General features: G+C 43.8%; 1 protein-coding gene across 4 annotated transcripts in view; it reads right to left on the bottom strand.

Moving 5' to 3' along the window:
• PTK2 (protein tyrosine kinase 2) overlaps positions 1-26,987 on the bottom strand; it is a 250,919-nt gene that overhangs the window by 208,457 nt on the left and 15,475 nt on the right. For 3 of the 4 annotated variants that reach the window (XM_082601574.1, XM_082601573.1, XM_082601575.1), the window contains exon 2: positions 11,735-11,831. The exons of the other annotated variant lie outside the window; for it this stretch is intronic. The gene's annotated coding sequence lies outside the window, so the exon portion shown is untranslated. The remainder of the gene's footprint in view (positions 1-11,734; positions 11,832-26,987) is intronic. 4 annotated transcript variants of the gene reach the window in all.

The raw sequence follows: 26,987 nt of genomic DNA, 5'->3' as shown, positions 1-26,987 counted from the left end.
GCAGACAGAATTCAACAACACATTAAAATGATCATACACCATGATCAAGTGGGATTTATCCCAGGGATAAAAGGATTCTTCAGTATATGCAAATCAATCAATGTGATACACCACATTAACAAACTGAAGAATAAAAACCATATGATCATCTCAAGGGACACAGCAAAGCTTTTGACAAAATTCAACACCCATTCATGATAAAAATTCTCCAGAAAGTGGGCATAGAGGGACCCTACCTCAACATAATAAAGGCCATATATGACAAACACACAGCAAACATCATTCTCAATGGTGAACAACTGAAAGTATTTCCTCTAAGATCAGGAACAAGACAAGGATGTCCACTCTCGCCACTATTAATCAACATAGTTTTGGAAGTCCTAGCCACAGCAAGCAGAGAAGAAAAAGAAATAAAAGGAATACAAATTGGAAAAGAAGTAAAACTGTCACTGTTTGCGGATGACATGATACTGTACATAGAGAATCCTAAAGGTGCCACCAGAAAACTACTAGAGCTAATCAATGAATTTGGTAAAAGTTGCAGAATACAAAATTAATGCACAGAAATCTCTTGCATTCCTATACAGATCTCTTGCATTCCTGATGAAAAATATGAAACAGAAATTAAGGAAACACTCCCATTTACCACTGCAACAAAAAGAATAAGATACCTAGGAATAAAGCTACCTAGGGAGACAGAAGACCTGCATGCAGAAAACTATAAGACACTGATGAAATAAATTAAAGATGATACAAACAGATGGAGAGATATACCATGTTCTTGGATTGGAAGAATCAATATTGTGAAAATGCCTATACTACCCAAAGCAATCTACAGATTCAATGCAATCCCTATCAAATTACCAATGGCATTTTTTACAGAACTAGAACAAAAAATCTTAAAATTTGTATGGAGACACAAAAGACCCTGAATAGCCAAAGCAGTCTTGAGGAAAAAAAAAAAAAAAGCTGGAGGAATCAGACTCCCTGACTTCAGACTATACTACAAAGCTACAGTAATCAATACAATATGGTACTGGCACAAAAACAGAAATATAGATCAACGGAACAGGATAGAAAGCCCAGAGAAAAACCCACGCACCTATGGTCAACTAATCTATGACAAAGGAGGCAAGGATATACAATGGAGAAAAGACAGTCTCTTCAATAAGTGGTGCTGGGAAAACTGGACAGCTACATGTAAAAGAATGAAATTAGAACACTCCCTAACACCATACACAAAAATAAACTCAAAATGGATTAGAGGCCTAAATGTAAGACTGGACACTATAAAACTGTTAGAGGAAAACATAGGAAGAACATTCTTTGACATAAATCACAGAAAGATCTTTTTTGATCCATCTCCTAGAGTAATGGAAATAAAAACAAAAATAAACAAATGGGACCTAATGAAACTTAAAAGCTTTTGAGAAGCAAAGGAAACTACAAACAATATGAAAAGACAACCCTCAGAATGGGAGAAAATATTTGCAAACGAATCAATGAACAGAGGATTAATCTCCAAAATATATAAACATCTCATACAGCTCAATATTAAGAAAACAAACACCCCAATCAAAATATGGGCAGAAGACCTAAATAGACATTTCTCCAAAGAAGACATACAGATGGCCAAGAAGCACATGAAAAGCTGCTCAACATCACTAATTATTAGAGAAATGTAAATTAAAATGACAATGCGGGGCTTCCCTGGTGGCGCAGTGGTTAAGAATCCACCTGCCAATGTAGGGGACACGGGTTCAAGCCCTGGTCCGGGAAGATCCCACATTTCCGCGGAGCAACTGAGCCCTTGCGCCACAACTACAGAGCCCGCATGCCACAACTACTGAAGCCCGCGTGCCTAGAGCCCGTGCTCGGCAACAAGAGAAGCCACCGTAATGAGAAGCCCGTGCACCACAATGAAGAGTAGCCCCTGCTCACCGCAACTAGAGAAAGCCCGCGCACAGAAATGAAGACCCAACACAGTCAAAAATAAATAAATAAAAATTTAAAATGTATATATTAAAAAAAAAAGAAAGAAAGAATAATGCAGTGATAAACCAGGGTCCTGGTTCCTCCTCAAGGGATATACCTAACAATCTGACACAGATCTCTGACTGCTTCTACAGGAACTAAGGGCCCCACCCAGGTGGAGGATGTTAACTTCAGGCTGAGCAGAAGCACATAGACTCCAGACCGGTTGGAAGCAGAAGACTGATGACTGAAATTCCTTGAACACCACCTTATTACCTCCCCACCAACCAATCAGAGGATGGTTACACACGCTGCAACCCTCCCCCCGAATTTTACCTATAAAAACTCTTCCCCAAGAACCATCGGAGAGTTCAGGTCTTTTAAGCACGAGCCACCTGGTCTCCTTCCTTGGTCCTGCAATACACCATTCTGTTCTTCAAATTCCAACGTTTGGTTTGTTTGGCCTCACAGTGAGTTGGGCACACGAACTTGGACTCAACAACAAAACGACAATGGTCTACATTTTGATAAGTGTTTGGGTTGCAAAGGCAATGTTAAATTTTGCAAATTTGATAATTATATGAATTATATCATGGTCATATTGTTCTTAGCACATACTCACCAAAGTATTTAAGGGGATAAAAGGCGTGATGGCTGCAACCTACTCTCAAAGGCCTTGGTAAAAAGTAAATATATGGGGATTTTCCTGGTGGCGCAGTGGTTAAGAATCCGCCTGCCAATGCAGGGGACACAGGTTTGAGCCCTGGTCCGGGAAGATCCCACATGCCGCAGAGCAGCTAAGCCCGTATGCCACAACTGCTGAGCCTGTGCTCTAGAGCCCACGAGCCACAACTACTGAGCCCGAGTGCCACAACTACTGAAGCCCGCACACCTAGAGCCCGTGCTCAGCAATGGGAGAGGCCACTGCAATGAGAAGCCTGAGCACCGCAATGAAGAGTAGCCCCCGCTCACCGCAACTAGAGAAAGCCCGTGCACAGCAATGAAGACCCAACGCAGCCAAAAATAAAATTAATTAATTTTTTAAAAAAGGATAGAATTGTGGAGAAACCTCTTTAAAAAGAAAAGTAAATATATGTGTGTGTATGTGCACATATATATATGGAGGGACAGAGAGAGAGGGCAGGGAGGGATGGGGAGGGAGAGAAGAGGAAAACGGGGATGTGGTAGGGAAGGCATGCAGGCAAATGTAACAAAATGTTAATTTAATATTTGGTGAATCTACGTGAAGTACAGTATTTGCGAGTTCCCTATACTGCATCTTACAACTTTTCCATAAAAGAAAAAAATTTTTTCATTTAAAAAAAAAAAACATGCTATACACCTGAAACACTGTAAACCAACTATACTTCAATTTTTAAAAATTAAAAAAACAAAACAAGGAACAGCAAACTAGAAAGGGTTCTGGAGGGGCTTTCAGAGGCGCCAACCTAGTGGTATGATATTGACGAAAAAGGCAAAAGTTGTGTCATTGTGTACTGAAATCGACAAGTGTTCATACGGCAGATTCCAAGTCACCCAGAAAAGAAAACTGAGTTTAATATCTTTTGGTACATTTTGTTTAAGAAGACCTGTTAAGTATCCTTTTGAAAAATACAATAAATATGGTTACATATTTTTTAAGTGTACACTCCACGATTTTTTTTCTATTCTGCATATACAATAACCTTTCAATTGAACAGTGAGTCACACTGAAACCTCTTAGAAGATACTGTACACGGCAGTTACACTCCACACGTGTGGTGCAGCAACGACACATGATCCCAACCAGAGGGAGCACCCGGCAAACCGCCCTCCCGCGTTCACACAGATGGACCACTGACAGCACCCAGAAACACCGTTAACTGTAAGAAGCAGCCCAGCTCTCTTCTCAGCCTTCAGAACCAGGGTTAAGTTAGTGCAGATTCCAGAGAACACAGGGATGGAGCCAGACAACGAAATGTATGCAGAACACTTCCAACCTCTCTTCTGTCCCTCACTGTGCTACCAAGGAGGCTACCAGCAGATCTCTGGCGTGTGCTCACCATACAAAGGGCGGCAGGCAGGGGCTGCGGTGAGCAGGTCTAGGCACCCCGTGGTTTACATCTCTAGGGGAGAGTAAGGTGGGTCTCAAACACAGAGGGGCACGTGCAATAAAGGAACAAAAACCAGCCTCATTTTATCACTGATTCTATTATAACCACACAGTGGAGTATCCTCCCATCCTAAAATTATGAAGAGCTCATCATTTAAAATAGCAGCCTTCTTATTTTCTAAAGTCAAACAAACTTTTATTTTTAAATAAAAATTAAAACACACATATACACACACAACTTTCCACTTTAGTTTCCCTCCCTGCCCTATACAAGCCTTTCTTAAGCAAGGGCCTATTGGGAAAAAGTGCTAAATAACAGCTCTGGAGGACATCAAAAGGCACCACAAAGTAATAACAAGCAACCCTCTTACATACTTTTCAGAAAGTGTATTTACAGTCACAATTAAGTCTTAAGTTCAGTAAAGCTAATGTGTATTATTTTCTGTGTATGTTCTTGTTATTTCTAGCAGTGTAAAATATAACTAACTGGGGCTTCCCTGGTGGCGCAGTGGTTGAGAGTCTGCCTGCCGATGCAGGGGACACGGGTTCAGGCCCCGGTCCGGGAGGATCCCACATGCCGCGGAGTGGCTGGGCCCGTGAGCCATGGCTGCTGAGCCTGCGGGTCTGGGGCCTGTGCTCCACAGCGGGAGAGGCCACAGCAGTGAGAGGCCCGCGTACCGCAAAAAAAAAAAAATGTATATATATATATATATATATATAACTAACTGTACCCTACAATTATAGCTGACTAAACAAAAGAGATGAAGACTGCATAATTAAATCTGTCCCGGGACTTCCCTGGTGGCGCAGTGGTTAAGACTCTGCGCTCCCAATGCAGGGGGCCCGGGTTCGATCCCTGGTCAGGGAGCTGTATCCCACATGCATGCCGCAACTAAGAGTTCGCATGCCACAACTAAGGAGCCAGCAAGACGCAACTAAGGAGGAAGCCCTTGAGCTGCAACTAAGGAGCCCGTCTGCTGCAACTAAGACCCAGTGCAACCAAATAGATAAATAAATACATAAATATTTTTAAAATAAAATAAATTTGTCCCATTAATCTGAGAAAACAGTTCTTATTAATTTTTAAAGCTGGTAAAACTACTTCCTCCAGAGCTACAAGAGCTTGAACAACACAGAAAGAATCCTAAAATAATTTAACTTTTAAAACAACTTTTACTTATGCCAATTACATGACATCTGTAATATACAATTGTATTATACGAAGACAAGCCACATTATAAAGCCTTTAGAGGTCATGAATAAATAAGCATACAAAAATCAGCCAAGGACTTCAAGGTAGTGTCTATGCTAAAATCTATTTCACTTAAAGTTCCATGATACCTCATCCAGAAAAATAAAATTTAATCCAGCTTGAAAGAAAAGTTGAGCTGAAGTGCGTGCAATATCTGTATGTATATACACAGAAGTCACCTATCTTTTTTTTTTTTTTTTTTTAAGTTTGGTGTATGATTTCCATACAGAAAAACCTCCAGTTCAGTGAGTCCTGACAAACACACTCAGCTGTACGGCCATGGAAGGTACGGCCTCTTTCCATCACCCCAAGAAGTGCTCTCGTGCCCTTCTGTACACAGGTCTCTCCCACCCTCAGCCCTAGGCAACCGCTCACCTAAGTTTTATTCTCAGAGCTTTGCCTTTACCAAAATGTTGTATAAATGGAATCAAAGTTATATTAGTGTTCTGTGTTTTCACTTGGTAGAATGCTTCGGTGATTCACCCATTTCGCTTGCTGCCTGTGTCAGTAGTTAATTCCTTCCTAGTGCTGAATAGGATTCCACCGTAGGGGCGGACCACAACCTGCTCATCCATTTACCAGCTGTTGGGCATTTGAGCTGTTTTCCATTTTAAGTGATTATGAATAAAGCTGCTATAAACATTCATATACGTGGACATAAATTTTCATTTCCCTTGGATAAATACCTCCAAGTAGGATTACTGGATTGTATGGTAAGTATATATTCAACTTTATAAGAAACTGCCAAATTGTTTTCCAAAGTGGTTGTAACACTTTGCATTCCCACCAGCAAAGCAAGAGAGTTCTAACTGCTTCACATCTTTGTCACTGGGCATTGTCACCTCGTGTTGTCTTATTTTGTTTTAATGCCAGCCATTCTAATAGGACTGCAATGGTATCTCAGTGTGGTTGTCATCTGCATTTCCCCAATGATTAATGATGCTGAGCATCTTTCTGTGTGCTTATTCTTATCCATATGAAGGGGATGAAATGCCTAATCAAACCTTTTGGCCATTTTTTCAATTGAAGTTTTTATTGAGACATCTTTTTTTTTTGCGGTACGCAGGCCTCTCACTGTTGTGGCCTCTCCCGCTGCGGAGCACAGGCTCCAGACGCGCAGGCTCAGCGGCCACGGCTCACGGGCCCAGCCACTCTGCAGCATGTGGGATCTTCCCGGACCAGGGCACAAACCCATGTCCCCTGCATCGGCAGGTGGACTCTCAACCACTGCGCCACCAGGGAAGCCCCAGAGACATCTTTTTTTTTAACTTAAGTATAGCTGCTGTACAATATTACATAAGTTACATGTTACAATATAGTAATTCACAATTTTTTCTTAATTTATTTATTTATTTTATTTTTGGTTGTGTTGGGTCTTCATTGCTGCGCGTGGGCTTTCTCTAGTTGCGGCGAGCAGGGGCTACTCTTCATTGCAGTGCGTGGGCTTCTCTTGTTGCAGAGCACGGGCTCTAGGCGCGCGGGCTTCAGCAGTTGTGGCTCGCGGGCTCTAGAGTCCTAGACTCAGTAGTTGTGGTGCACGGGCTTAGTTGCTCCGCCGCATGTGGGATCTTCCTGGACCAGGGCTCAAACCCGTGTCCCCTGCATTCACAGGCGGATTCTTAACCACTGCGCCACCAGGGAAGCCCTGATTCACAATTTTTAAAGGTTATACTCCATTTACAGTTATTATAAAGCATTGGCTATATTCCCCATGTTGTACAATATATCCTTGTAGTTTATTTTATTAATAGTTTGTACCTCTTACTCCCGTACCCCTATACTGCCCCTCCCCAATCCCTCTCCCCAGTGGTAATCACTAGTTTGTTCTCTGTATCAGTGAGGCTTTTTTGTTGTTATATTCACTAGTTTGTTGTATTTTTTCAGGTTCCGCATGTAAGTGATAACATACAGTATTTGTCTTTCTTTGTCTGGCTTATTTCACTTAGCATAATACCCTCCAAGTCTATCCACATTGCTGCAAGTGGCAAATTTTTGTTCTTTTTAATGAAACATCTATCCTTTTTAATATACAGTTAATCAAAGAAGAAATGCTGAAAAGTTTGCATATTTTGATAAGCCACTTAGAATTCATGAGGAGTAGACAAAAATCTAAAATGCTTCCTTACCATCCCAATTCCCAACACCCTACTTGCCCCCCCTAAAAAAAAAAATCAATGATATGCCAAAACAGGTAGGAAGAAAAAAAATCCCCTCCTCTCCTTACTCTGAAGGTAAAAACCACAGGAAAAGTTGTCTCCCTACTTCTAGGGACAGGAATGGACCAATTTCCCTATTTTTACAAGTATCTGCTGAAACCACACTCTTTCCGTAGCATGAGCCAGGAACACCTGATTGGCAACTACCTGCAGAGCTCTGCAGATGCAGTGGTAACGCAAGTCAGCATGGGCGATACATACACGCTGAATACCCGCATCGCGGTCGACACGTGGCTGGCAGCACAGAGAGGAAGCACGGCACTGAGGGAAGGTCCGCGGGCAGTTCAGCAGCACGACACTCCTCGCTATGAAGCATGACCCACGTGCAGGAGCACAAGGGCTAAGACTTACTGCAAAGGAAGCTGAAAACTTGATAAGCACCATATGAAACCTTGGGCAGGTTTCTTAACATCTCTAAGTCCCGTTTCTCATCTACAAAACGTGAATAATAAATGCTACCTTCCTGAATTACTATAAAAAATTAAATAATATTCTAACTCACACAACGACTGACACATAAGTGGCAGCTATTATGATTATTACATTCACCCAAAGTTCCTGAATCACAATGTGAGACTGGAAAGATAAAGATGCACTCTTCACAGAGCTGTGCGTATGAAACTGGAGGCTCACACAGCAGGTAACGTGCACACATTGGATGCACTGAACTAAATGCAGGTGCAGGGTCCCGACCACACATGAAAACTACCAGGTGTTTACATAAGAGGTGCCCTGGAGCTGGCAATCATGAAAGCCTCTGTGGACCTTATTTCTTATGATTTTGCCTCAGCGTTTCAAATGCAGTGACACTTCTTTGCAAAAGCATCTAATCTAATCACCCTTGGTCTCGCATGACCTCATCACGAACGGCTTACTTTCCTCCAGGATGCTATAGCTATGCCATACAAATTAGACTGGTGCTTACACACCTCAGTGACATTTTCCACCCACTCTGCTTGCCACATTCCCAGTGCAGCCAAATGTGGAACAGCTTCTGGAACAGCTTCTTAAATGCCCTGTTCTTGCCTGACAAATGGAGCGTAGCTTCAGCACAGTCCGGCGCCAATGATTGGTTTGGACAGCCAGATGCCAATTTTATTTTTTGTGACAGGTGCTCTATAAGGATTTTTTTCCATGAATCAATACATAAAATCAACAGTTTAAGATTATCATTTGGATTCAAGTGTCCTGATATCTCTCCTATGCTCAGGTTTTAGGACAACATTAAAAATTTACATCAGACGTTGAACAATCTGAATCACATTTCCCATGTAAACCTGTTTAAATCTCTTAAGGGTAGAGTAGAGTCTGTAACTCAGTTAATATGTACAGTCTCTGTACAATCTAGGTCCATCTCTGTGCTGATTCTTGCACTTTCTCTACCTAGAATGCCCTTCCCCAGCTACAGCCAGCCCTCCTTATCTTTCCCTGCAGGCTCCCCCAGGAAGACAGTCTTCCCCTCCCTCTGCACTTCCCACCATACTTTTCTCCGTCAACGTTTCTACCTTGTCTCCCTGCTCCTGCCCCATCTGCCTTATGTTCTTCAACCCGGGCACCGTTCCCAGCAGGCAGGAGGAATATCTGTCCAGAGGAGGCAGGGAAAGGGCAGGTGTGCCCGGGGGTGAGACAGAATTAAAATACTTGATCAGCCTTACTTACAGAGCTAGTAGAGGAGGTGAGAACTCTTAGCCAGACTTAAGAATATTAAGCAAACAGGAAAAAAATGTGGCCATTAGAGGTCCAAGAAAGCAGGAAAACAAAAAGTTGAACAAAAAAGGAAACATAATCACACTGAATTAACTGGCTCAACAGTGAGCAATGTTTACAAAGTCAAGAAAAATTAAAAACTAAATTATGGGTCTAAACAAAAATTGTGATTTAACTATATAGCGAAGTTGAAAATGTAACTTTTTCTATAATTGATGCATCAGTGACTCCTGACTAGTACAGAAATATAGTTAGGAAACATGGATGCAAACGCTAAAAGAAACGTCTAAAGCGGAGGATTCCAGGAGGGGCCTCCAGCAGGGGGGCACGAGATGCTTAAAAGATGTCTTAATTCACAAAATGGGGGTCTTCAGAGGGTCTCAAGGCAGCCTTCCTTCTGTCTACCACCTTCCCACAAACCATTAACCCTGAAAATGATCTCCACACATATTTCAGCAACTCCGCTCCTCCAAAACTTTGCTTTGCTTTCTTAGGGTTGCGGTTGTAAACTCCTCCATCCCAAGTCCCTGCCTTCTAGCCCAACATCCCAAAACACAGCAAGAACCGAGAGCCAGCTCTGGCAAAGCAGCTGCGGGAGCAGAGCCGTTCTGCAGGGGCTCAGGCAGCCCAGGGGCTTATGATGGGGCACTCGGGTAGATCCAGGGGCCTGGACCTCAGCATCACAGCTCTGGACTCACTCTGGGGGCGGCCAGAGTTACTCATGTGGTCTGACCGTTTGTCTGGAGCTGGGGGAAACAATTACAGGAACACTGGTTAGAAGGTTATTTTCCTAGGCTTATATATTTTCAAATACTGGGGGAGAAAAAAAAAAGAGCCAACGCAGAATCAGTGGATTATGTCTTGGCGCTAAAAGCTCCACGGAGCTGGGGCAGAGGCTCTTGGTCCATCAGGAGCGGGCCTGGCATCTCACCACCCTCCCGCCAGGCTTTTCTTCCACTGCGTATTAGATCAAGAAGATTCTTGAGTAACTTCTACTGAATACTGCCCCCTCATGTAACCGTCTTGTGCTGTACCAAGATGAGATATTTTTAAGCGCTAATGCTGCTGAAAAGCTACACTTGATATTCTGCCTCTTGTTTGGATCTGCTAAGAGAACTTATTTTGTGTCAAGCATTAAATGTTCCTTCATTCAGCATTTAGCAAAAACCACCTACGGGTCAAGCAGAAAAGATGCAGAGGTGAAATAAAATCTTTTTTATTTCGAAGACTCTAGGAAACAGACTTTCACCCAAATAAATGTTACAGTTACAGGAAGAAACATATAATCTGGACTGGGAGGAGGGAATGAAACAAGGCTGTCACCTCACGACCTGCGACACAATCACACCTGGCACAGCCATGCAGAGGAGGCTCCTCTGGCAGCCAATAAAGAGCAGTGGGAATTGGAAAAACAGGAGTAAGACTTCCGGGCCTTGCTAGGAAATTGAAACTGCATGACATAATTTCCCTTCCCTAATACCTAGCCTCTGTAGAAACAGAAGTGGCTTGGGAAGAAAGAGAACAAAGGAGGAAAGTGAGCTGACCTTCAGAAGGAAATGGAAAAACAACCAGGGCCCTGCCACTTGCACATCCAAGACAAGGACACTGGCCAAAGTGAAATTCAACACAGTTATAAACTGTCATGAATACTGAAGCCATGAAGTCCAAGTTCACGAGACTTTTACGGACACAACATATTGCTACAACGAAGTGCTTACCAAGGCCAATACCCCAGGAGAGATGTATGAATCGTCTACCAATTGTCCTTGATTTACCCACTAAACTGACCAGAAAGAGCAGTCTTTGGAAATGACAAACTGGGATAGAATCTCAAGTTTACAACTTCCCAGCGGCAGAGCATGAAACAAATTCCGAAGTTACAAATTACCAAGAGCCTGGTCTTCCTCTCATTAAAATGGGAAAAACCCCTAACATCTGTGAGTGCTGAGCACCTTACACACCTCTCACCACCCTGGGAGGTGCTAGTAAAGAGCTAGTAAGCAGCTAAGTTGCCATCTGAATCCAGAGCCCATGAGAATCGGGTACCAGAGTAAAGGGCACCAGCTCTGAACCAGACTGAGTCTGAATCCCAGCTTTGCATTTTCTAGCTTAGTAACCTTTAACCTCTCTGTACTTAAGTTATGCAGATGTGAAAGAGGGGAGAGGAGCGACCTCACTCACGGGGTTATTGTGAGGACCCGTTGGCAGCTATGACTTGGTGTTTACAAGGCACCAGGCACTATTCTAAAGCATGCGGTGTTGTTGTTGTTGTGTAATATCATTATTATTACACTATCTCAGCAAAAATATATACGTAGTATCTACACAGAGAAGGTACTAAATAACTTCTGTTTTTTCTCTCACTTACTCTGCAAAATTCACTACCTTTTGTTTGTTTCCACTGTGTGTCAAAGAAACCCTAAGACAGGGGAAAGAAAAATCAAAGCAAAGCAAAACACCAAGACACAAGTGTAGCAAGAGAATCAGACTCACAGTTCAGAAGGCTACCATAACTCTGTGACGAAGCCAAACGATGATTTACAAATACTCCTAGTTTCTCTTTCCTCTTTCCATAGTGGTCAGAAAGAACCTGACAAGAAAAGACAACGTGCGTTTATAAAACCGTCTTCGCCACCACTTTTTCAAAGCTCTTTTGTGTTCATCCCCTCACAGTCAGCTTCAATACCTACCACGCATGCCGTGCCAGACCTGGAATGAGGGATAAAAACATGTTATCAAGTCCCTGCCTTCAAACCTACATTCCAGTTAAGAAGATACATGTGGAAAACTGAAAACTATTAAAACATATCAACAAGCATATATTAATGAGGCACAAAGTTAGCGAATAAGTTCAGGGTAAGATCACCAACAACATATACATCTATTTCATCCTCTCCCACCAAAATCATACGAAAGAGATATAAAAAAGTTTTGAAAACAAAACATAGCTCAGGCAGAACTGAAAGGAGAAAAAGAAAGAGAATTCTGGAAGCTGTGAGAAAAGTTTCTCACATGGAAGATAAAGACCAAAACAAAACAAGTAAGAAAAAAAACTTGGAGGAAACGGAAACTATGAAAGACTGTAAGCGTAGTAAATGACTCAGCAGGCCGAGGAAGCCAGATCCTAAGCCAGCAGTGGAAAAAACTAAGACCCAATTCCATTTACACATCGGTATCCCAGAAGGCTCAGAACTGGCAGCACCGGTGCAGACAACTGGCGGCGAGGAAGGTGGAGGCCTAAACACAGAGGAGCAGGTGAAGCTGCTTAGGCCACAGCCAGAACCTCAACACCATCTCTGACACAGACTGGACGGTCACTCCCTGGAAAAAGCAGAGCGTCTCTGGACTGAAGTCCCCCTGTCCAGCTGCACTAACACAGGCGGATTTCATCAGCGTACATAACTCAATGGTGGATGCTTCAGCTTCCCACCACCCACCCACTCAGCCCCCAAAATTCTACAGATAAGAGTGTGGGGAATCTGATCAGGCCAAGGAGAAAGACCTAAAGATGCACTGGGGATTCCCCAACAAATGGCCCACCCAGAATATCCTGACGTAAAAGTCAAAAGGCCCAGTCCACGGCAGACGGAAGGACAGGGGTGGGAGGGTGGGAGGGAAGGAAGCAAGGAGGGAAATAACTTGAAAGAAACAGAAACTGTATACAATCAATAACCTAGAGATAAGAAGACACTGCAATCAATAAACAAAAACAGGATGTTCTTTTAAAAGAACAAAAAAAGTACTCTTGGGGCCTCCCTGGTGGCGCAGTGGTTGAGAGTCCGCCTGCCGATGCAGGGGATACGGGTTCGTGCCCCGGTCTGGGAGGATCCCATATGCCGCGGAGCGGCTGGGCCCGTGAGCCATGGCCGCTGAGCCTGCGCATCCGGAGCCTGTGCTCCGCAACGGGAGAGGCCACAACAGTGAGAGGCCCGCGTACGGAAAAAAAAAAAAAAAAAAAAAAAAAAAAAGTACTCTTGGGTATTAAAGAACCTGAGCACAGAAATAAAAAACTAAAGAAGAAGGTTAAGTCAAATTGAAGACATCTCCCTGAAAGCAAAATAAAACGGAAGGAAGAAAGGGAGGAAGGGAGGGAGGGAGGAAGGCAAGGAGAAGGGAGGGAAGGTGGGAAGAAAAGTATACTGGACTGAAAGTATAAGAAAATTACAGAACTCGTCTCTAACACCCAAGTTGTGGATAACAAGACTTCCAGAAAGACAGAACAAGGAAACAGAAGGGAGAAAATCTTCAGCACAATAACTTGAAAAAATTTTCCCATAACTGAGGGATAAAAGTTACCAGAATGAAGGTCCCCACTAAGTAAGCAGAACAGTAGATGAAAAGAGACCCACACTTCATGACATTTAAAAAGACTTGGACAGTTTTTTTAATTCCTACAAGCTTCTAAAGATGGAAAGGAAAAAAGTTACATGCAAAGAATAAAACATTAGAATAAGCTTCTGAACTGAAAGCCAGTACCATGGCTCACAGGAGGCAATGGAGCAGAGGGATGCCAACACAGAACTCCACACCGGCCACACCAGCAATCACCGTCTCCATCGTGCTCACTCTCACACTTTCTGCCTCTTAAGCATCCTACCTCAGGCAGCCACTGGAGAAAGTCCTGCACCAAAATGTGAGCATAACAAAGTAGGAGGAAGTCATGGACAAACACGAGCTTCGATGAAGAGATGAGGGCATCTCCAGGATGGCAGTGAAAGGAGATTCCAGAACGGGAGCTGTGCGGCAGGAGAGGACAGTCGGAGCAACGTGGCTCATGAGAAGGAACGAGGAAGGAAGGCTGCCGCACCTGCCCAAAGACACTGGACCACCTTTCTAAAGTGATTCACCTCTGTATGGTGTGCTCCACCCAAACGAAGAAGTCAGTCAAGAAAGGCATACACAAGTGATACCACAAACATGAAACTCAACTCTGGAGAAAAGCCAAAGGATGAGAGCAAAGGAACGTCCAGGGGCAACACCACAGGAAAAGGCGTAAGAAGCGACCAGCTCAGAAAAGAAGAAAATAGAGATCTCCAGGAAGTCGTGCCCCAGAAAGAGGATGTGAAGAGTCTACGTGACTGACCTTGTGGAAGATTTACTAAAAGGCTATCGGAAAGGATGGGGAAAATGAGCAGCAGGCATAAAAAGAACTAAGAACACGGGATTCAGCGGTCAAAGGAAGGTGACTATCCATCACACTACCCTGTACGTCCCTCTACAAGGTACTCACCTACTGTCGCATCACCAATGACTTGCTTCTCTCTGCCCCTCACTGGCCTGGAGACCTTGTAGAGGGCCATTTCTCAGCGATCACTTTCCAGAACCCAGTGTAATGCTTGCTACAGCCGTGCACATGAGAGCAAAGGTCTTTTTGCGTTTATTCACGTACTGAGTACCTACTCTACATACCTGGCATTCTTCTAGGGAACTAGAAGTCAAAGACATACAGACTATGCTTGGCCTTCAAGAGTTTAAACTATTTTTATTTCTGAGAAAACAAATACTTATTCTATATCCTCATCCTCCCCAAAAGATGAAAAGTTCACCAATGGCTTACAGAATTTCAATAGGCAGGTTATCACTAATGGATTGGCACCCCAAGACATGAGGATTTTTTTTTTTTTTTTTTGTGGTACGCGGGCCTCTCACCGCCGTGACCTCTCCCGTTGCGGAGCACAGGCTCCGGACGCGCAGGCTCAGCGGCCATGGCTCACGGGCCCGGCCGCTCCGCGGCATGTGGGATCCTCCCGGACCGGGGCACGAACCCGTGTCCCCTGCATCGGCAGGCGGACTCTCAACCACCGCACCACCAGGGAAGCCCCCTGATGATGCTTTTTGACATGGCATGCACTGTGTAATATGAGAAGTGTCAGCCTGGCGTTAGGGAACCTGGCCTCCCGCACGTTATGACATGAGGCCCTTACGGATCGAGCCCAATCTGACTCTCCAGAGTCCTAACATCTCTCAACATTGGTCTCCTAGGAATCCTACACTCCAGCAAAGGTAAACTACTTCCAGTTTACAGAACACATGTGCCCTCCCTCACACCTCTATGCCACTTGCAGGTCCCTCCACCTGGATACTCCTGCCCTGGCTGAACCAGGATGCACAGCTGCAGGGAGCCACGCCCCTCTCTCCTGCACGCCCCCAGCATCCCATCACTGACAGAGGGATCTCTGGAGTGACTGACACATGCCATGCATGGTACCGGGCACTGGAATACACATCAGTCAACAGGGGAGACACGGCCCTGTCCCCAAGGACCCGTGTGGTGTAGCTTCCGGTTTAACACGCTTACTAGAGTGGATGTTAAATCCGACCCGATCTGTCAGCCTCTCCCTCCACCGAAACAGCGAGATTCTAGGGACAATGGCAGCCCTTTTCAGCTCTGCAGCCTCAGGACCGACACACTATTAAATAAAACCAAAGTTAAGGTCAAAATACCTCCAGTCAGTGGCAGGAGGTAAGTCACATGTGCTCTTCTTTAGAGGCCCTCTGCCTTTTCTTTTCTTCTCTTGTTTGTTTTTGACCTCTTTTCTATTAGAGGAGTACAAACCTGAAAACTTCATTCATTGAAATGCAAGTCTCTGACAACTGGCTTTCTTCCTGCTGTGAAAGGCAAAACACTCCCCAGGTCTGGTTTTTGTTCACCACTATATACCCAATAGTATACACTGTATCAAGCACGTAGAGCACATAATCAATAAACATGTACTCGATGCATGAGTGATAATGCCTGAATAAATGAATGGATACACTAGCTCTTGAGTGCCTTATAACTGCTCTTTGCTTCATACTGTATTTTAAGGAGAATTCAAGTAAGTAACAACATTTCGTTTTAAGCAACAGGAGGCCTGCTCACTTGCCATGTTAGCAGTGGGAGACTCAGTGCATGCTGAGCTCCAGCACTCCTGTTTATCACATGAGCCAATCTATCTTTATTAAGAATATGAAGCTATGCATTTTAACTACAAAACTGATCAAATATAAGCATAAAAATTTGAACTAGCTCAAATAGAGCAGAAAACTAGATATTTCCCAAACTGTATAATTAAAATACATAAATAAAATCTTTTGCTCCAGATAAACAGAAACTAAGCTTGTCTCACTATATAATAAAATACACTGCCAGGTCCCTGAAGGTATTTGTAAGATGGATACTCTCTACACTTTGGGCGTGAATGGTGTGTTTTATGATGGGTATAAATAGACACCTGGGCTGCTCTGAACCCCTTTGCCTTTCTAACATACAAACTAAAATTTCCCACCAGTCTCACACTCCAAATCTGTGTTTCATTAACAGGTAAAATATTTCCTTCCATCATCTTGCTTACAGTGTTCTCACTTCAATGAACAATCCAACGTGGCCAGCTTTCTAACATCCATCTCTCAGTAAGTCTCAATAACAACCCTAATCATCACACAATGACAGTCCTTCTCCTAAGTGCTTTATAAGTACTAGCTCCTCACGCCTCTAGCTGGTTACTATTAGTGTTCCCATTTTACACATAAGAAAGCTAAGTCTGGGGCTTCCCTGGTGGCGCAGTGGTTGAGAGTCCGCCTGCCGATGCAGGGGACACGGGTTCGTGCCCCGGTCCGGGAGGATCCCATGTGCCGCGGAGCGGCTGGGCCCGTGAGTCATGGCCGCTGAGCCTGCGCGTCCGGAGCCTGTGCTCCATGGCGGGAGGGGCCACAACAGTGAGAGGCCCGCGTACCGCAAAAAAAAAAAAAAAAGAAAGCTAAGTCTGAAAGAAATTAAGAAATTTTCAAGGTCACACAGCAAGCAAGGGAGAGATCAGGGATTCAAACACTAGCTTAACAGCACTTTTAAAATCATGATGCTATTCTGGTTTCCCAAATTAACCAGATAATATTACTGTTAAAACAATGAACATGATCTGGGCTTTCCAAAGCAAGCACAGCAGAAAAACTCTTCCTAAAGCTGAGTAACATTCAACATGGCACAATGACAAACTGTAAGTTATCTGGCTCGAATTAAGCATGTAGGCTGAACTCCTGGAGAAGAATTGGTCTTTGATGCTAAGTGCTAACTAAGGCCGAAACCCACTATTTCTTAACCCACAACATCATAACAATTTAAGTTAACTGTGACGGTCTCCAATGTCCAAAACATACAACCATTTCACACAGGCTGCCCTTCCTCTAAGCTCAGTCTACCACCATTTTTGTACGTAGGCAAGCTGCAACCTGTATCCTAAAAAATATTAGGTCAGAAGTAACTTTCTGAAAAAACAAAAATACATAAAGAATGTGAATATGATTATGAAAATCATCTGGGCAACCAAAAGCTTCTTTATGCTTCAAACTAATTTTCTAGCCAAAAATATTCTAATACTAGACTGTGGTGCTGCACACAGGTTGGGATGCAGTGTCTCAGGCATCTCTGAGATGCCTGGTACTAAACTAATGACTAAGGGAATACATTAACAAGAAAGAAGAGGTAAAGCTACTAAGTTCAGAGAAAACAATATTAACACCACCACTCATGACAGGTCGCCTATTACGCCTGCAGAGTAAATGATGAATATAAACTGCCTTCTAGTTCTTGGAGAAACTGATCAAACTAAATCGGAGAATGATTAAGATTAGCCTTCAGGAACTTCCCTGGCGGTCCGGGGGGTAAGACTCCGCGCTCCCAATGCAGGGGGCCCGGGTTCGATCCCTGGTGGGGGAACTAGATCCGGCATGCATGCTAACTAAGGCCCGGCGCAGCCTAAATAAATAAAAATAAATCTTTAAAAAAAAAAGGTTAGCCTTCAAATTCCCACGACAGAAATATCTACATTGTTAGGAACTGTATTTGTTGAACATAAAGTTGATTCTTTCCTTATTTATTTATATGACTAGCCATGTACGAACTATGTTATGCGACATTTGTAAGAGAGTTATGATAATCTCTACCTAACAGATAACAAAATTAGAGTTTAAGCAACCTCGTCACCATCACACAGGGAGCAAGGATCAGATCTGAGACTCAAAGTAAAATCTGTCCAAAGTCCATGCTCTTAACCGCTGCTCTACTTTGCACTGTGAATAACATTCCCAGAAAATTCTACTGTGCAAAAAGGCTTAAAAATATTAACAAAACACTATTCTACTCAAATTAATTAATAGGCACAGTTAATATATTCCAGACAAGTCAACCCTTCAATCACACTCAAAAGAACTAATGGTTATTACGGTATATCTAAGGGTCATTTTGTCTACCTGAGAGAGACACCAAAAGAAGGACCTATGAACCAAATTCAAGAAGTAATTAGAAGGAGCATCTCCTGTAGGGACCAAGAGAGGTAACTGATCAAGGGACAGTCATTTGGACATTAATGGCCCAGATGAAACCAGAAACCATCATTACCTGCACAATGGAAGCAGTGTGCAAGTGCAGGGTCCCAGATCTAGTTAAGGAAGAGTAAAGCACACTCTATCCTGTCTCTCCTGGAGACAGCAAAGTAAACCTGGATGGAGCAACTGCAGAAGCTATTTAGTGAAAAGTACACAGTAGCAGGTGGATTAGGAAAGGAGACTGGAATTCAAACCACCACCAAATTAGCAGATTTAAATATGACAAAGAGCCCCTAACAAAATACCCTAAATGTGGAGGATGTGCTCCACATATATTCCGCATAGGAAGAGCCAGGCACACTTTGATTCCCATAGGAAAAGAAAATCAAGATAAGTCAATACTGAAATGAAACAGATGTTAGAATTAGCCCACAAAGCCTTTAAAGCAGCTATTATGCAAATAATCCCATAAACAAGCACACATCCATATACCCAATATCACAAATTCTTTTTATCTCTTAAACCCACGGGCTTTGGCCCCCACCACTCCATAGAAACTTCTCTATCCAAGATCACCAATAATCTCCAAACTGCTCGACCCAGTGGTCAGTACTCTGGCCTCACCTGACAAGAGTCGTCACTTCCTCTCCCCTACTCTTGGCTCCCAGCATGCCGTCTTCCCCTGCTTTCTTCTCAGCTCACAGGTGCCTCCTCCTCTCTCTAACCAGTCAATTCCAGAGCCCCCAGGGCTCTGTCCGTTCTCCTCTTGGCTGTGCTTACCTCCCAGGCAAGCCCATTCTGAATGCTGTCTCCTGCTAACTGTAAAATGTGTCTCTAGTTCAGACCCGCTGCCCAGCTGTTGTCCTGGACGGACTACTGTCAACACTGCATCGCAGCCACCACCTTCCACCTTCTCCTGTGCATCACAGAGGAGAAGCCAGACCTGGGTTTCCCCAAACCCCTCCTGCCACAACTCAGGGCTGGAGTAACTAATAAGAGGCACTTGTGCAAGGCTGGTAAGATGAACGAGAAAAGTACCCTCAGGAGGCAGCTGTGGGCAGAAGCATAGCTGCAGGTCGAGGCGTAGGGAGAAAAAAGAATTCACCGACTGTGGCAGCTAAGAGCTAGAGTGGCTTCCACAGAGAATTCCCAGTGGCCCCAGGGGGAGACCCCAGGAACCACCTGCTTCAACCACTGAGATCAGCAGCAGCGGCTCCAACTGTCCAGATCACTGTTGATTCCAGATGAGCTCCTGGGACACATACACTGTAATGGCTGCTTCCTTGACCTTCAACCCTGCCAGCCCTACAGCAACAGATGCTCCTATATTGAAGAAACATCTAGAGTGGCTTCTGTTTTCCTGACCAAACCGTGACAGAGGCACTGTATGCTGGGACCAGCCGCTAGCCCGCTCAGAGCAGTGAAACGTCGCCAAAGAGAGCGGCGTAAAATGCCCAGCAGACCCCTCAAAGCTCAGGCGTGGCCTTCCGACACGACCCTTCCGCACGCGGCCAACTGCTGAGGGTGTCATCCCTAACCCTTCCTCCCATGCTCCCCACCCAATCTGGTCGCCTTTTCCTGCAGAACACACCCCGAAACTGCCCCTGGCGTCACATCCCCCGGCACCAGGCTGACCCGAGCCACGAAGACGGCAGCAGCCACGCCCACGCAGCACCGGCCTCCCTGCTCCCGCCCTGGGCTCCCCAGCGCCTGTTCCCAACGCCGCACGTGACTCGGACTCTCAATCGGACGCACCACTTCTCTGCTCAAGATCCTAGACAGTCCCTCAGTTTACACGGATGTTTGCACGGCCAAAGAAATGTGCTGAGAAAAAACAAACCTGCTTAAGACGATCAGCCTTTCAGCAAGAACAGTTGCTCAAAGAGTTGAGGACATGGGAAACAACATCAATAATCAATTAAAGAACAAGGCAAATGATTCTGGGTGGCTTTCCTTGGCTGCTGATGCGTCAACAGATGGTTCCCACACTGCTCGGCTATTTATTCAAGGAGCCAGTGGTACTGAGGACCGGCCTCCAAGAATAGTGTATGTGGAACTACGGGTGAGAATATTTTCAAAGAACTGGAGAAAACACTAATTTAGTACAACCTGAAGTGGAATACAAATGATGACAGTAAAAATACGTGGGGACGGACTTCCCTGGTGGTCCAGGGGCTAAGGCTCCGCACTCCCAATGCAGGGGGTCCGGGTTCGATCCCTGGTCAGGGAACTAGATCCCGCATGCATGCCGCAACCGAGAGTTCCCATGTCGCAACTAAAGATCCCACATACTGCAACTAAGACCCGGCACAGCCAAATAAGTAAATAAATATTTTTTAAAAAAAATACATGGGAAGCAGAAGAAGGGTTGGCTGGACAAATTTACAAAGATTATGAAAATGTAAGCTGTACATGTATAGCTTTTAAAACCTGTAAAGCTTTTAAACATAGTTATTTAAACTACGGTTATTCATTGTATTCTTCATCGGCACGTACTCTGTGCAAAGTATTTTAATCTGTTATGTGTTACTGAACCAGCAGCATCAACAGCAAACTTCACTGAAATATCCTGACTTGTCCTCCCATACAGCACTTTAATGACTGGGGGTAGGTTTTGTTGTGACTTGTTGACCTCAGAGCCATGACTGAAAATTTTCTGAAAAAGACCTTCCTTCAATTATCACTGTTATCGAAAAATTGTATTCAATGAAATTAGCTGTTGCTAAAGACTTGATAATATTTCTTAATGAATTCAACCTAAAATTACAAGGCACAACAGTGCTTATATGAGAGACTTCTACTGCACTAAAGTCATTTCAATGACAGCCAGTGTTTGAATCACAAGTAACACCACGCTTCTTTACACTCTCCCCGTGCTATCAAAAGTTACGACGACAAGCGAGATTTCCATTCCCACACAAATTCACAGCAGTTACATTTCTGAGTTTAAGCTACAGCAGCATTTTTTGAACTTGATGCAAGTATAATGAAAATTTACATATTTCAAAATCCATTTAACTATGCAGTTGAGGCCCCCCTCTAACCATCAATTAGAAGTGATTAATCTGCAATATAATGACATGCTAAAAGGCAAATATCAAGAAGAACCTAACAGAATTCTATAAATGCCTTCCAAGCAATGAATATGCTCAATTAAAATGATATACTCCTGCACTGATATCAGGATCTGAGAGTACCTATCGGCATAAAGACATTTTCAAAGGTGAAACACATAAAACCTCCTGGGCAGATCAGCATTAAGAGGTGAGTATGGTAATTGACTCCAATGACAGGGAGCACTGACTTCAAAACTCTAATTAAGGAAAATGTTATCCCCTTCCTCCCCCAAAAGAGAATTCCATTCTTCTCATTAGTGGACCTGTATTATAAAAAAAATTATACTCTGTTTTATAATTTGAATTCTGTCCATGAAAAAGTTGTAGAAATTCTGTGTTCTCTCTTATTATAGAAGTATTTACATAATATCCTTGATTTTGCCTATTAGTCTGAAAAACCTAAGATATTTCCTTTTATGGAAACTGTGTGCCTTTACAGAAATGTTTGACAATCCGTTTTAGTCAACTAAATCCCCCTGTCTTCTACACACAGGTACAGTTAAGACATATTTCACCCATCTTCAACTTTCTCTGTTGATCTTCTTTTTGATTTATGTCTGTGTTTTACATTTATTCCTGATAAATTTTAACTTTACCTTATTGATTTCAGCACTTCATTACAACCTGTCAAAATATTTTAAAATTCTGATTCTAAAAATGAGCTGACTCCCAGCATGACTCCTGATCTTTATTCAAGTCCCTTATAAAAACATTAGGACAGGTGTCAAGGATGACACACTTCTGGAGACATCTTTACTTTGGTGTAGAAATTCTGATTTTTCAGTTTTGTGGTGAATTATACTGCATGTGGCAGCAACATATATCTTCTATCTAAAGGCAATAATTCCTTGAACTCCCTAGTAATGACAGAAATAATAATTAACTTCTCCAGGCTTTGTGCAGTAAAGCATGAACCTTGCCCAGGGAAAGGTCTTGCCCGCGCACAGCTCCTGGGAAGTCACCTCTGAGCCCTCAGAACCTCCGGCCTGATTAGGCCGCCTTAATTTAGCTGGGGGCCTGAGGTCACACATTCCTAGGAAGAAACTACACTCATTTTTGGTGCTAGCAAATCCTACTTAAAGGTGACACCTGTCCATCCCTCACAGCCATGTGACTATTAAGAGATGCCTAACAGTATGTAAACTTCAGCTCTAACGTACAATAGCATGTTGAAAATATTCCAGGACCGTTGGAGTCCCACACACCTGGCCGGCCTTCTATGTACCAAAAACGTGTCTTGTTTTGTCTATGGAGGGGAAGGCTGGGGATACAGTTCCACTTCGGAGGGGCTGCATGTGTTTGGGGTTTAGCTGGCAGTTTGGGATGTATTACATTTAAAGTAAAACCCCTGTGATTTGGGATGATTAGCTTAAACCTTTGCAGAGTGCCAGAAGCATACAATCTAACAACAAGGAGCCACTCCCCCTGGGTGCTGGGCTCCCTTTCAATAATTCAACAAGAGCCCTAGAGTTCTCTCCCCAGGGAAAAACAACACACATTTACACACGCTTCTGCTTACAACTGAATTTCTGGGGCTCATGGACCTAGGAAACAATGTTTCCTTCTCAAAGCAACTGCGATCCCTAGTAAACTCAAGAGCAAGGAGAGCTTCATGAACTTGTCACCCCAGGAGAAATCTGGGAGCTGTCCGAGTTACCCTGGACCCCTCTCGCGGCCCTGCCCCGTCATTTGCCTGGTTGGGGCTTGGAGATTAACTCAGAAACGGGCTTCAAATCAGTCCCCTTCTCTCCCGCTCCTCAGTCATGCCCTTGATCAAGGCTTTCTTCATTTATCTGTACAACATAATTGTATGATTAAAAGAACACAAGCTATGGAACTGGATCATCTGAACTCTGCCCGTCACTTTACCAGCAAGTGACACCGGGCAGCCATTTCCTGAGTGACAAACGTGTGCTTCCTCCCCCTTCTCAACTGCTTTACTGTAACACCGCCCACGTTGATCCAGTCCAAACCTCCTCCAACCGTACAAATCTGTTCTATATCAGAATCAAGTACAAACTGCTTTGATCCTGCCTATAACGCCAACTTCACCTCCTCCTCTACCCAACCTGTCCTGTACTCCAGATTTGACAGAGACATTCAGCTCCACAAACCCCGGCCCCTCACGCCTCCACACCGGTGCGGGTCCTGCCTTGAAGGCCCTTCCTGCTTCCCATTTTCCACTCGACTTCTACAGATCCTTTCAGACAGTTAGAACCTGCAGAGGACACTGCATCTGGTCCACAACCAGTTTTTGTATGGTTCCTTAGCTAAGAATGCCTTCTATTTTTGTAAAGGGTTAAAGAGGGAAAAAAAATATGTGACAGGAGATACGCGGCCGGCAAAGCTTGAAGTGTTCACCGTCTGGCCTTAAACAGAGAAAAAGTCTGCCGACACCAGAGCTTAACCATCAATGGGGACACGCCCTCCAGTCCTCAGAGCCCCTGCTGTGACACAGCCACTGACCTGAACCAGTCCCACTCCCCTCTTGTCTGTATCACCAGGGCTTAATACTGTATGAGGCACAAGACAGGTGTTTTTTGGGGGTTTTTTTGTTTTTGTTTTTGTTTTTGTTTTTGCGGTATGTGGGCCTCGTGCTGTTGTGGCCTCTCCCGTTGCGGAGCACAGGCTCCGGACGCGCAGGCTCAGCGGCCATGGCTCACGGGCCCAGCCGCTCCGCGGCATATGGGATCCTCCCAGACCGGGGCACGAACCCGTGTCCCCTGAATCGGCAGGCGGGCTCTCAACCACTGCGCCACCAGGGAAGCCCAAGACAGGTGTTTAATAAATGCTGAACAAATGAATGAACTGACTAGACCAGCTCAAAAACAAACCAGGGAAACATAAGTGGAAAAAGACTTAGCCTTTAGTAGGAAAACACTACGTAAGTCGGGTAAAGATCCTGATCCTAGCACTTCACATTTGTCCAAACTTTACACAGTAGCTGCACAAATACCCTCAATGGCTGCGATTATAAATACTAGACTTTATAGGTAAGGACACCGAGACTCACAGAAACTAAACAACTTGTCAGAAGTCACCTGACAAAAGGCAGAGAGGCAATATCTGAACCCAGGTCTTCTGCTTCCCAGATGACATACTCTTTCTTTTAAAAAGACCTGCCTCCCCACACAAACCATGATGCCCAGACCCCTTCAACTACCAATACCTGAGACGTTAGGGGAGGGATAAAATTTAATTTCTGACTCATTATTTAATTTTGATAATTTTCAAGTCAATGCTACTTTTTGTAAACAAAACAAAAATGAAATGGATATGCAAAATAAGCACTAGGCTAAAAGACCCTGGTATAACCACAAACTAAAATTTTCTTTCTTTCCTTTTCTTCAATCAGTCCTTAAGAAAGTAAAATTAAACAGCTTAATTAACAAATGCCACTGAAAGGAAGCAGCTGCAGGCACAGCATGAACCCCTGCCCATCGGCTAAGCTGAAACAAACTGGCAGTCGAGGCAGTCACCTGTCCTCAAGCCTCAGCTTGGAAAGAACAGAGTCCAAGAGCTGAGAAGGTCTATTAACACCTCGACTTCAGGCAGGAAACAAAACAAGTATTTCCAGAGGCAGAAATGAAATATAAGAAACTCTATTAAATAAAAAAATTTAGTCTAATCTATTAATCTAATCTTTTTGCAAAACCAAGGTATAAATTATGCATAGCTGGAATTTAAGTACCTAGGTGCCCAGAAGTTTCTGAGTCAGGACCAAGATGTATCCAAACTGAACTAGGATGTGGGTCTATTAAAGATAACATTAATTTCAAAGAAGTGGTTCCATACAGAACACATTTTCTTACTACAATCCCCTTTTAGAAATAAGTCACAAGGTACATGAAAAAAATTCACTCATTTGGAATTTATCAAACACTAAAATAAATCATAAGTCATCAAAGGAATCTTAATGGAAATTAGAAAATATAGGGAATTCCCTGATGGGCCAGTGGTTAGGACTCCATGCTTTCACTGCCGAGGGCCCGGGTTCAATCCTGGTCAGGGAACTAACATCCTACCAGCCATGCAGAGTGGCCAAAAGAAAAGAAAATATACCTAAATATTGAACATATTTATTGAATGGAACAATAAATGTTTTATGAATAAATAATAAAAATACCTCACATCAAATTGTAGCCCTTGGGCAAAGAAAGATTCCTTAAATGAGACCCCAAAAAAACTAATCATAAAGAAAAAGACTGGGGCTTCCCTGGTGGCACAGTGGTTAAGAATCCTCCTGCCAATGCAGGGGACACGGGTTCAAGCCCTGGTCCAGTAAGATCCTACATGCTGCGGAGCAGCTAAGCCCGTGCGCCACAACTACTGAGCCTGCGCACTAGAGCCTGCGTGCCACAACTACTGAGCCCATGTGGCACAACTACTGAAGCCCATGTGCCTAGAGCCTGTGCTCTGCAACAAGAGAAGCCACCGCAGCGAGAAGCCGGCACACCGTAACAAAGAGTAGCCCCCACTCGCCACAACTAGAGAAAGCCTGTGCACAGCAACGAAGACCCAACGCAGCCAATAAACTAATTAATTTTAAAAAAAGGAAAAGACTGATAAAGTCAATGATATTAAAATTAAGAACTTTAGTTCCAACACACCTCAACAGTAAAAAGACAAACCAGAAACTGGAAGAAAATATTCACAACTTAATAATGACAAAGGATAGTAATCCACACGTAGAAAGAACACCTACAAGTCGATAAGAAAAACATAAGATGAAATTAGGTCAATGTTTTCACAGGTCCTTCATAGAAGAGAGAAGAAATATGACCAATATATTAAAAGAGTATCAACAAAGTTAGTAATAAGAGAAATTCAATTTAAAGCCACAAAAAGATATTATTACATAACCACCAGAATGGTAAAACTGAAAAGAAGACAAAATAAACTACTAGCAAGGATGCAGAGCAACCAGGAGTGGGATATAAGTTGGCAGGGGTGCTCCAAAAGCAATCTGGCAGTAAGCAGTCAAGCTGAAGGCTGGCCAGCCCAGAACCGGCATCGCACTCCCACGTGGGCAGGCTGGACACATCCACACACGTGGGCAGCCAAAGACGCGTCAGCAGCGCTTGCAAGAACAAGGCTGCAAACCACACAAATGCCCATCAACTGGAGGCCAGGTTACACAACAGTGACAGTGAACGCGCTGATCACGTACGGCACCTCCCACGGGTCTCAGTCCCAGTGCTGAGTGGGAAAAGGCAAGTCACGTGTAGTGTGATTCCCTAATAGAAAGTTCAACACAGACGAAACTAACACAAAAATAAGAAATGATAAACGCAACATGCATTCAGTGACCGCTGTTTTAAATGCTG

The sequence above is a fragment of the Mesoplodon mirus genome (genome assembly GCF_964341445.2).
Source record: "Mesoplodon mirus genome assembly, chromosome: 16".
Taxonomy (NCBI): domain Eukaryota; kingdom Metazoa; phylum Chordata; class Mammalia; order Artiodactyla; family Ziphiidae; genus Mesoplodon; species Mesoplodon mirus.
This window is presented reverse-complemented; position numbering and strand designations above follow the sequence as displayed.